The sequence below is a fragment of the Neomonachus schauinslandi genome, chromosome 3 (assembly GCF_002201575.2).
Source record: "Neomonachus schauinslandi chromosome 3, ASM220157v2, whole genome shotgun sequence".
NCBI lineage: Eukaryota > Metazoa > Chordata > Mammalia > Carnivora > Phocidae > Neomonachus > Neomonachus schauinslandi.
Window position 1 is genome coordinate 117497420 of NC_058405.1, and position 12945 is coordinate 117510364.

The following is a 12945-nucleotide window of genomic DNA, read 5'->3' on the forward strand; positions in this document are numbered from 1 at the left end:
GCAAAATGGAAAAATAATTATGTGTGCCTCATAGGATTAAATTCAATTATCTATGTATAGCCCTTAACAGTAGATGGTAAGCTCTCAGTGAGTACTAGCTGTTATTTTTATTATAACTTAGTCTTCATGACTTATTAAATGCCAATTCTTAGGTAATTAAATATGCTCATTATTTCTAGTTCTCAGCAAAGAGCATCACTTTCCTAGGAAAAATGACTCTTGCTTCCTTCTTAACTTCTTTTCCTTACAAAGTAAGTTCAAAGGACAGTTTTTTTGAAGTCCTCTTGACAGCATCCTGCCTAGACTCCTTTTCTCACCTTCATCCATACAGTATACCTTCTCCATTGGTAGTTGAGTTGTGTGAAGAATTCCTTTCCTGTTTCTTGCTATTCCTCTTTTACATCGATTTTTACATGAGAATTAGATTTATTTATGAATTTTTCTTTGGACTGGGAGCTCATTTTATTTGTTGTATTTTCAGCACCAAACACAGTATCTTGCATAGTAGTTACTTAATATTGAAGGGCAATATACAAAATGATAAACAAGTTCTAGAAAAAACAATTAACTTTTGCGTGTGTCATTTTCATGTTAGCAGTTTTATGGGCTATATCAGCTTCACACATTGATGTCCTTCCCTCTCACCTATCTTAGCTAACTGTAGAATACAAAGATTTTACCCCAGCAACTACTTGATAATACATGAAAACATGTCCTGACCAAATGTCTCCAGAAGGCTTCCAGGCCTGTTTTGCCCAATGCATTTCCTTGTTTCATTATTTATTAAAATGCTACTCAGGAAGGTGAATTTGGTGAGGGTTTGCAATGCTGCACTTTTATTGGAAATCTTTGGCTGTATCTCATTTCCTTGGTGCAAGTTGTTATGTGATCTCAGCATAGTTGTCCAGGTCAGAGCACTTTTGTCCTTTTGTGGTAGTTCTAAAACTGGCCCTTGGCCAGATTATCAAGCATTATCTACAAGTAATGTGAAATTACTAGATAGCATTTCTACTGATGAGGTACTGAAACACTGATCAGGAGCCCCTGGGAGCTGGCTTTCTCCTATTATTTGATTCTAGCAATAAAAAAGACAACTATGCCTCTGTGACTTTGCCTCTTTTCTAAATCATTACCTTATATTTGCTTTTTATAGTAAATAGTTGGCTTCCAAATATCAAAAGCTATATGTATTAATATGGAGGTTTGTTTATTCTGGAAGAGTGTCACTTAGAGATTACAATATTTTCTTTTTGACTTTGGACCTCTAAATCAGAGGAAACACATGCAATACTCAAAAATATATATTACTTATTAAAACAAAAGGGAAATATCATTAATTTTCCACATGAGATGTTCTAGTTTTAATTAGTTATAATTTATAATAATCAATGAGTACTAGAGGGTTCCTTGCTGGCTCAGTTGGTAGAGCATGAGACTCTAGAGCATAGGGTTGTGAATTCAAGCCCTATGCTGAGCAGAGAGCTTACCTGAAAAAAGAAAAGAAAGAAAGAAAGAAAGAAAGAAAGAAAGAAAGAAAGAAAGAAAGAAGAAAGAAGAAAGAAAAAGGGAGAGAAAAAGTAAGTACTAGGACTACATCAATATATTTGATCATATAATAAACATCAACCAGGATTTGATAATCACACATTTGAAAATCACTAACAGGGAGATATACTTTTGGCATCCCAATTTGAATTAATGGACAGTCACAATTGTAAGGTAGCTTGGCATTTATTTTTAACCTCCCCATCCCTAAAACCTTTTATTTCAAATTTATCTCAATCACTTGTGACTAGATTTCCATGTCAGAGTGGAAGACTTAGTGTTCTGTATTAGTATTTTGAAAAGTAAACCACCCTTTAATTGTGGAAACTTCTAAGGAGCTCAACATATTCAAGGAATTAAGGCCAAATTGGGTTTAGCCATATGGATGAAGGGTAGAATTATAAGAGACTCCTATGGAAAGTTAGGCAAGAGGCAACAAATGCAGGGTCTTCTAGCTTCTGGAGAAACTTTGGATTTTTTTCTGAAGTAGAGTGGAAGCCATTGAAAAATATGAACAATAAATAGAGGAGGGGCATGAGAGGGAAATAACATTATTAGATTTACATTGAAAAAAATCTCATTGTGGATATTATTTGGCAAGTAGTTTAGAGGGAAGGAAGAGGAGAAGCATGAGGACCAATAACTAGTCTATTGCAGTAGTCCAAGGGGAGAGAGGAAGAGGGTTTGAACTTAGGAAGAGCAAATGGAGATGGGGAGAAATGCATGGAGTTGAGATACATTTATCCATTGAATGAACATGTCTTGTTAATATATTGGATCTGAAAGATGAAGGAGTGGGAAGAATCATGATGAGGTCTAGAACTCTGGCCAAAGCAGTGTATAAATGCTGAGGTCATTTACTTAAAATTGGACAAGGCAATGGGGAGAGGAATTGTTTGGGAATAGAAAGAAAGGGGGTTCTTGTGAAACCAGGGTTTGGTGTTAGCTATTAGATTTGAGAGGCTCATAATCCATCTTATTAGAGTTGTTAGGTAAGTGATTGAAAATTAGTCTAGGCTCAGGGAATAGGAACTTTGCTGCCTCTACCTTGGAAATAAAACAAATACTTAGCAAGAAAAAGGTATCTGTTCAAGCACTAAAGAGGGCAAATATTATTAGATCCAACCCTTGTGTTGAAAGACCTTACACTTTAATTGGAGAGATCAAATGCATATACACATGTTTAAATGGTCCCAGGATTGAGCCTATTCTTACGCTTATTTTAAGGATTTGGTCATGTTAGCTTATGCCAGAGCAGGACAAAGGGATTATATCCTGCAAACTATCTTTGGAAGAATTTTACTCCTATGTTGAAAGGAGACCTCATAGACAATCATAGGAATAGGATTTGCCCCTTAATTTCCTGGGCATGATATTAGATGGAATGGAACTCACCTGAGCTTCAGGATACTTGACTTAAAAGCAATGAAAATATATTCTTTATAGAGAAGGATGTTATGGAATCATTCATTTGTTTTTCTGACCAACTCTAATGCATGTTTTGCAACAGAATTAAATGGAAAGGATTGGTAAAATAAAAAGAATTATAATATTAAGGGCTTTACAGCAATCCATAAAGTCAGCATTAAGCTCCTTATGAATATAATGGGAAGGAGTACCATGAACCAGGAATTTAAAATATGGGTGGTACTGGAATAAAGCACTGGCAGAGTGATGTCCAAGTCAGCTGACATCATGAGTTTGTGAGGAGCAAGGATATTAATGGCCCTCCTGAGTAATATGTATCCACCCTATACTAGAAGAAAATTTAAAAATTTGAGAGAATGGCAAGGACCTAAAGTGCTAATATTAGTAAAGGCTACATATTTTTTTAAAAAGTTGTTGAATTATTTATGTGTTAACTTTCTTACTGAACTCAGGTGACTAGTTAAAAGATAAGTATGATTTATTAATAAATCAGGAAATAATAGTGAGTAAAAAAAAGAGTAAATGCCAGAGATGGTAGTAAAAACGGATGATTCCCTGCCCCTGAGAGAGTCATCATGTTGGATTTAAATCAAAATTTAAAAAAATTAGGTAATTTATGTCAAATTTGGTTAATCCTGGCCATGCCACATGCTTGCAATGATAGATAGAGGTGCAATTATGGAGTGACAATTAGTTATTATTCTTAAAACATCTTGACCAGTGCATTTGGGATATCCGAATCCTCTTCTATTGAAACTTTGCTGGGAATTTTCTGAGGAATTAATGCATAATGATTTAAAACAATGTAAAGCAATACTTTGTGATGGTATATTTGGTTCTGTTGAAAACTCTATTATTTGAATTCTTTGGCCTCAATGGTCAGAATCAGAGTACAGTGATAGATCTGCATTATATATTTCAAGCTCTAAGTAGAAACCTGAATCTCAAATCATATTCCTCTATGCTTGAAAAGGACACATCCTTTAGGGCCAAGGAAAGAAGTAGAGTGGAGAATGCTTAGTATTTGCGTGATTATTTATATGCCTTCCTCTAAGGTATCAATTATGAAGTATATGTGGCCCAATTATGATGATAAAAGTCAACCCATTTAATTTTACCCTTTGGGGTAGTTGCAAGGTAGCATGGAGATGAAATGAAGAGGACTCCCTTCTCTTTGAAGCTAACTGATGGGTAGAATTTGAATATCTGAAAAAGTATTTTTGGCAAGGTAGATTGTGGGAGGAAATGTATATGAGTGTGGCAAAGCCCAGGGCAATTTTAGAGAGAGAGAGTGAATATCACAGAGAACTGTTAAGCATTTTTTCTTATCTATTCGCATACAAACTACTGCAGCAGTAAAAAGATGTGCATTCCTTTTCCTGCCCTCATATGTCTTAGGAATTTAGTGAGAAGTGTTAGGGAGTGAAAGATAGTGATTAAAGTGATGTTTTAAGGCATATTGATATGCTATCAGTACACATTTTGGATAAAGTTTGGACAAAGAAAATTCTAGAGGTAAATAAACTTGTTAGAAGACAGTGGTATTAGTTTTACTCTAAGAAGGATGATATTAACCTGCAGAGATGAAACAAAACAAAAAGATCCACAATATAGCGAAATATGCTCATTGAAATGGAGCAAAACATCAGAGTTTGATCTTTCTAGATCTCAAAGAGGCATACTATTGATAGCATAATAACTACCATTTACTAAAGGCTTCCAATGAATGCTATTACTTTATTATATAAAATATATATACCACATATATATTACATATATAAAGGCACACAGAGGTTAAATAACTTGCTCAAGATCACGCAATTAGTAAACACTGAAGGTGACATTCTGCATGAATCAGCTATCATTTACAAAAAGATGAAGAGAAAAAGATGTAAAAAGGTGGAGTTGTCACAGAAAAGCAAGAGAGAAGATATATTTACCAACAGTGTATTCTTGTATCATTATTTGTGTTTAGAGACTTTCCACACTTAATTATATGGATTGCCAATGTTATAATCCTAAATCTCTGTTGTATAAGACTTACTTGTAATAAATAAATGAGTAACTAATAATGCACTTTCAGTTTCTTAGAGTAAAGGCTTTCCACACTTAATGCAGAAATGAAAATGAGTCACTAGAGGATGATAAATTTTAGAGATCCTTGTTATAAGGGAATTAGGCTCACTTAATCATATTTAAAAATATGTTTAAGAGTCTGACATGACATTCATTACATTTAGTAGTGCTCTGTTACTGTGGAGAATAAAACAAAAGAGTAGGTTTGAGAATATGGAATGATAAATATCCCAGAGCTGTGTTAGAAACAATTCTAAATGAATAATCTAATGTGGACTTCCCTAGTCATATAGCTTACAAAGCAGAACAAAAACTTTCTTCTGCAACTTTGAGTTAGTTCAGACTACTATTTTAAAAAATTGGTGTAAAAATGGTGATAGCTATTGTCTCAACATTTGATAAGCCCAGACTGAAACACAAAATTGGCTATTAGCCTAAAGCCCAAGTGCTTTGTACGAAGAGGAAAACAACTAAAGCTAGCAAATTGACTTCCATTTGGGATGGGTGCCCAGAGTTCTAAATTCACTTGTGGGGACTTTCAGATCTCTGGGGACATATGTTCTACTGACTTTTGGGAAATGGAGCAAAGAGAAGCAGGGCAGTTTTAACAAAACCACCCTCGGAGTTTCACTCAGCAAAACCTTCTCCAAGATACTCAGTCAGAACAAAGCATCAAATAACTTTCATAGAAACTGAAGCCATTGCTGGGAGAAGGGCAGAAAAATTCTTTCCTAATGTTGGGAATAGTGTACAACTCATTCCAAAAAACCTTTGGCTGGGGCTGAATTGCAGTAGGACAGAGTATGTGAGAAGGAGCTGACCCTTGGCTGAGTGGAAAGGTTGGGGTGGAGAGGCCTGAGGAGAAGACCGAATAGGGAAATAGAGTGAGGGACCTGGAGTCCAGAGAATCAACCCAAATGAGATAGCTTGGGAGAAGTGAGGCTGTACTGGAGGACGTGGGCAAGACACTCAGAGGAAAAAGGGTAAACTTGTCCCAAGATCCAAGTTAGAGGGGAGTCCATGGTGGGAGAGTGTACAGAGCATTTCTCCCTCAGATGGGGCTTCCCTCTTCAAACGAAGAAGTGCTATTGAAACCTTGTTGGGCTATGTTACAAGAAGAGAAGGAATTTGGTATAGTTCATGCTATTGAGGGGATTATAAACCAGACCTATAAGCAAATAGTTATTATATAATGCATTAAACAGAGATATTGTGCAGTGGTTAAGGGGAAGGTCTTGCCTACATTTAATTCTCCTTTCTGCCATTCCTGGCAATGTTAACCTTTAGAGATTATTTAGTCTTTAGACTTCCATTTCCATTTTCTTATAAGGGGGTGATGATGTTACTGATGTTATTGGGCTGCTGTGGATCAGTGTGTCGAAGATCATCAGACATGGGGACAGGATTGAACTTAATGACAAAGAAATAAACAATGTGGAAGGCTAATGGCTTCAGCTATGTGTTTGAAATAATAGGAAAGTGGAATCACATAAATGAAATATTCATTTGATAATTGTTACCCTGTTTGGGGAAACTAGACTTTTTAGAGATATAATACTATCTGATTATTTTGTCCTGGAATTTGATAAATGAATGAATTAGCATTGCTATATTTTTATGTTATGCTTTCAATCTGAGTTCTTTTAAATAACTAAAATATCAACCACTTTGTTTATTTAAATATTTAGATAACACAAACTAAAAGAACATGAAATGAAGTGGTAATTGATATAGTTCAGTGTATCTTAGTATCTCATATGCATTTTTAAAATTAGTGTGCTAGGAGAATATACACTTGTTCATTTTACCATTTTCTAAGGGAAGAATTCTAGGCACAAATTGCACTTTGATGAAAACAAAAAACAATGAATGTCAGGAATGTTTAATGCTACTTAGAATGCATGTTGTAACATACATAAGTCTGTGGACACATATCTGGAATTAAAGTAGAGTAGGACCAGGTAACTTAGGACTCAATTATTCATTTTATATATAATTCATTGAAAAATGCATGTATGGATAATGTTGGATTCACCCTGAACACTGAATGATCTGCTTGTATAACTTGTTTCTGGGCTTCTAGGACCACAGAACTATATCCCTAGCAATAGTGGTAGGTGGTTCTGGATTGTGGATATCCCCTCCTATAACTCTTCTAAAAAGACAAAGTGCATTTGTAATATATTACCTTGGATTATCATTTTTACTCTGGGAAAACATTATAGTACTCTTGCTCCCCGCCCCCTTATTTTAGAAGAAAAGGTAGAATAAAAAAAGCAGAAAAGACATGGCAGCAATAACTGCTGTCTGATTACTCAGGCCTATTAGGCAAATTAATTATTTTCCTTGATGCCAATAGAAGTAAACTAATTTTTATGATTGTTTTTCTTGCACATCTTATGTCTTTCCCTAATGCTTGGTTTTCTTCTATCACTAAAACCTTAAAATCTTCCAAACATCTACTCTGAGAAAAAATATACTGTGAAATCAGATATGATAGAGTCTAGGGAAGCATTTAGTTGCTTAGGAAAGGTTAGTCCAAGCTTTTCTTTAGGAAATAATTTTGAGCAATTCAGAAGGTGCTATATATATGATTAATATATTTTAAATTCTTAGCAAGTATGAAAGTCAATTTATAAACATACAACAAAAAATGTAGATAATTCAAACACCAAAGTGTACAATTATTAGATATTTTAAGTTGCTATATTTAGCAACAATAGATGTTTGCTGTAAATTAAAAATCCAGTTTACACTGAATAGATGGCATAAAATTTAAAAAATGGCTATAAATTCACTAAATAAAGCAGATTAAATATTAGTATTATTTAATATACTAATAGTAAAATTAAAAGTATTCTTTTAATAGTAAAATTAACAAATGATTTCTTCCAAATTCAAATTCACTATAGAAGCCAGTATTAATATGATCAAATTCTACTAACATATTAGAAGATATGCTACAAAAATGCAAGCATTTTTGTGGCAATGCTTTTTATTTTCTTGTTTTTCAAAAAATGTATGTAAGCCCACTGTGCATCCATGATCATACTTTAATTACTTAGAATAAGGAAAACTTTTTATTATTTAACTCGTATTTTCAACAAAACATTTGTTGCACTATAAATTATCTAAGATCATCTAAGAAAGTTGAAATGTTTAGTAGAATGAGCTCATATATTTCTAAATATGATAAAGAGTATTGTCATGGATACCCCTTTGTTTAGTATAGACACATTTGAGTTATTTGCATATACAAAAGTTGTTTATCAACTTTTTAAATAGATTAGTTATAAACATTTGCATATCTATATTGGAAATTTTCCATTTTTCAAGTTCATTTATATATTTAAAATTTTAAAACTCACATATTGATAATGTTTAAAATCTGTAAATCTCTTGATTTGCTTATGTGGTAAAAAAAGTTTAAACAATTTTCAACTCATTTTGATTAAAACATATTTTGTGTTTACTCTTCTAAACTTAATGCAGAGTCAGATACACAAATAAACATCAACTGCATATTCATGTGGAACCCATGAAGGGTTATATGTAAATTAATAATAATAAGGCATTGCTGTTGCCCTCAAGGAGCTTAGAGGCAACTTAGAAATATTTTCAGTTATTTCATTACTGATATTTTGATATTTTTAAGTTGTGTTGAATACAAAGTCTTGTTTTGTACTTTCGATTTTTTTCCATAGGATTATTCCTAAGGGTTATTAGTTTACTATGGAGTATCCAAATAAAGGATTCAATTTCCCTGAAATACTAAACTACTTATTGTGGACCTGACTTCATAAAATGGAGTAAATATGATACATTGAAAGATAGAGTTTAGTTCTTGATAGAACATGGAACTTAAAATAATTTGGGGTCAGCCTTTCTTACTGTTTATTGTAGATTGACCAACCACTCAGTGTTTTTATTTGCAGCTAATATCTCTGGGTCCGTAGATCAGTACTTAACCTCTGATGGTTTCATTGCCGTCAGTGACCTGCAGTCTCTCAGTTAGCTCTAATCATCCATGGGACTAAGGTTGGCAGAACAGGTATTAAAACCTTTTCATTGGTGAGGAGAATACTTTTAGCATAGATATCTTTCAAATATGTATCCTTGATTGTAAAGAGAAGAAATCTTTACACAATTCTAATAAGCAAAATACCAGGTGGCTGTTTGATCTATAATATCAGCATTTTGCTATTATTTTATTGCTTGTAATGTTAGGAAAATATTTAATCACTAAAGAATATATTAAAGTTAGAAAGAATGGGATGACAAATTTAGTAGTTTTTAATACAGAATTTCCATAATATGTAGCTTTAGAATTCTATCAATGTGAGGGAAGTGGATCACATTCTGTGCATGTTTCACTTTTTGACCTTAGGTTTTTCTGCCTTTAAGTTTCGTGAACACTATAAGTTTTTGAATTTTGTCTTTTTCAACTATATTAAATAATTAAACTTTAAGTTTATATCATGGTTTTATTGAAAGTAATTTAAAATTGTTGGTTGGTTAAATGGATCAGTCATATTGATATACAAGCAGTAATTATCTTACATTTTAGAGGAATTATAAGCAGGATACTCCAATATTATAGTTTTGGAAGTTTGATTACTTATATCATGTTTTTTATTGGTTGTAAATTTTATTTTCAGGGTTATGCTTTTATTCTGAGTGATTTTTGGTATGTTGGAAACTTGTGTTGTATTTTTTAAAATCCCCTTTTTAAATTTCTCACTGCATAATCTGCAAGGCTGAAGTGCTAGTATCTTTGATTTATTGTTCAGTTGTCTGCGCTATGATGGAATTTATGGCCCCAAACCATCATGTGGAAATGAGAAATAACATTCAAATGTACATTCAGGCTCTGACCCTTTGCCCTTCATCCCAGAGGCCTACCCAAATATGGGGTGGGTTTATTGTCCCCTTCCTTGTCGATGAGACAATTTATCGACTAATTCAAGGATGGGTGTAAATAAAAGGGTAAAATTTCATATATGTATTTTGATCTATTTGTCTTGTTGTTAAAATTCCTATTGCTATCAAGATGAGCTAGATAATGCTTGCCAAACTTGAGTGTGCATAAGAATCACCTGGAGAGACTCCTGGCTATCACCCCGAGATTCTGATTTGGTAGGTCTAGGAGTACGGTGCTTTAGAATTTTCATTTTGGATAAGCTCTCAGGTGTTGCTAATGCTGCCTGTACAAGGACCATATTATGAGTAGCACTGAGGTGGATAATGTTAATTAGAGATATTAGCCGAATGTTTAAAACTTTGAGGAGAATAAGGACATTTATTAATTAGGCACCTGAAAAACTTCCACATGTTTGAATGTTACTAATTAACAGACTGAAAGGGTGCAAATTTGGTGGCAATTATGCTGAACATCTATTTTGTTCCATAAAATTTTTACGTTAGAATAATTCTGTGAGATTCTTAATTCCCAAAGCTCATTGAAAGAGTTTAAGCCTCAAAATGGAAACTGCTTCCATTAATGATCACTTATTAGAAAAATAATAACATACAAATTACAGGTTATTTTAAAGAGGACATTTTCAAAAATATAATTTCTGATGCATACATTAAAATTTTTGCTTAAAGTCATTGGTGATGTATTGTCAATAAAAATTACATTTAAGTAGAATGATTAACATTAAAAGCTGACTTTTAAAATTTATTTTCTAATTAATTCTTCACAGATTTTAATGATTAAAAAAAAGTTAACTTTCTTTCAAACTAAACCAGTTGCTAGCTTATTACTGTTGTGCTGTATCTTATAAATTTTCCGTTTGTGAATAAAATCTCATAAACTACCAGAGATTCAATTTTGGGTTCCAGTAATGGTAGACCTGCTTGTTGCGGATTAGCATTCCTCATAAGAACAACCAGAAAACCTGGATGCTATTTTTAAAAATAAAATGAAAATAAATTTAAAATACCCCACAGCAAACATGTGTTTGAAAGTCAAATAGTTAGTTACCAAGGTAGGGAGCACATAAAGGGTCAAGGATCCTGGAAAGAAGGGAAGCGGAGATTGGAATCCAACATTCAGCACAGATTTGTTTTTCTGGTAACTACCAATTTGCAAGTGAGAGTTAACTGGTTAAGAAGCCAAGCAGAGCTTCTGATAGTTTTCTAGGGTGATGGCGTGTACCAAGGAGGAGCTGTGGTAAATACCCAAGCTTTCATTTGATAGCACTAAAGGGCTACATATTGGATATAGGGATCTGATAGAATTCTAAGCTGATGCCCCAATACTGGGGTCAGCAGAATTCTGAGATGGCCCTCAATCACCCATATCCATGTATCATCCCTTCCTCTTGAGTGTTGGAGGACCTCAGAATATGATAGGATATCATGGTGTGATTAGATTCAACTCTGTGACAAAGGTGAAGGGATTTTGCAGATTATTTTGAGTTAATCACAAAGGAGGTTATCATAGGTAAGCTGACTAATTAGGTAATTTCTTAAGAGTGACTGGGCTCTTTCTAATAAGAGAGATTCTCTTACTGGCCTTGCAGTACTAAGCAACTATTGTATGAGAGGGCCCTGTGGTCTCTAGAAGTTGAGAGTAGCCCCTGGCTGACAGCCAGCAAAGAAACAGAGACCTCATTCCTATAACTACAGGGAACTGGAGTTTGTGAACAATCATGTGAGCTTACTACAGAAAGGAACATGGCCTGGCCAACACCTTGATTTCAGCCTCATGAGACCCTGAACAGATGGCATAGCCAAGCTGTGCTTGGGCTACTGACCCATGGAAACTGTGAGAATCCTCAGTAGTACTAATGAAAGGTTTTGGTTGGGAAACTTGAATAGTTCCTTTCATTTCTAAACATTATATTCCCAAATTGTGTTAGTATCATATTCTGAATCGAGTGTTTTAGAACTGACTCTGTATGACTTGTTCTTTGTTTCATTGAAAAGGATTTTATGTAACTAGGAAAAGCGCTGCAAGAATATTCACCAAATTCTTAATATTTAATGTTTAGTAGCTACAGTAGGATTAGGAGTTGGTGGATGGGAGTAAGAGAAGGGAACTTTAATATTTTCTTTATGCACTTATATACTTTTGATTTTTTTTGTGTGTGGAAAGAATGCTTACTCTTCACTCTCTTGCACCCTGATATCAACTTTGATCTAATAGTACAGTGCACCAGGGTCAAAAATTATTTCCATGTGCAGTCTTGAGGAAGTCCATTACCAACTATAGCCTCATCTAAACTTACTGCTAGTGGGGAATCCTTTCTATATTCAGTGAAAAAATAGACTGCTCATGTACCCACTCCTTCCTGATATCCACTACTTCCTTGGTGCTTCCCAATTACACCCATGTTCTTCAAATTTTGGTCTCTGGATGTCCAACCTCAGTTTATAACTTACTTCATTACGCTTTACTAGAATCTCATTATAGTTGGTAGGGTCATCCAAAATCTTTCTCTCTCTCTCAAGACAGGGAATCAAATCAGATCATTCAGCTTTCCTTTAAGGGCATTTGGGGTATCCATTATCTCACAACTTAATATCACATTCTTTTCCTATCTGACCTTATAATGATTTCTTCCTATTTGGGGTCAATTTTCTAGTTGCTTTTACTGCAACTTTTTATCTTTCTGACAGTTCTCTATATCTATCTGACTCTAAATATACCAATAGAAAAACATATAATTTCCTTTTATTGACATATATATGAAATAGAAAATAAAAACAAAACAGAACATGTGCTATCTACAGATAAATATGTATCCAATCTTTATAGATAAATATCCACTTAACAGAGGAAACAAGGCCTTATACATGTCAGCACAAGAAATAAAGGAAACTGATAGTTACTGCTTTTCCAAAATCAGAGTTTGAAGTACTTCAGTTCTTTAATATTTGCTACAGTAA

The 12945-nt window shown here is 33.9% G+C and overlaps 1 protein-coding gene across 2 annotated transcripts in view; it reads left to right on the forward strand.

The window, feature by feature from the left end:
* The window catches only part of GALNT13 (polypeptide N-acetylgalactosaminyltransferase 13), a 547381-nt gene that overhangs the window by 122502 nt on the left and 411934 nt on the right, over positions 1 to 12945 (forward strand). The window lies entirely within an intron of this gene.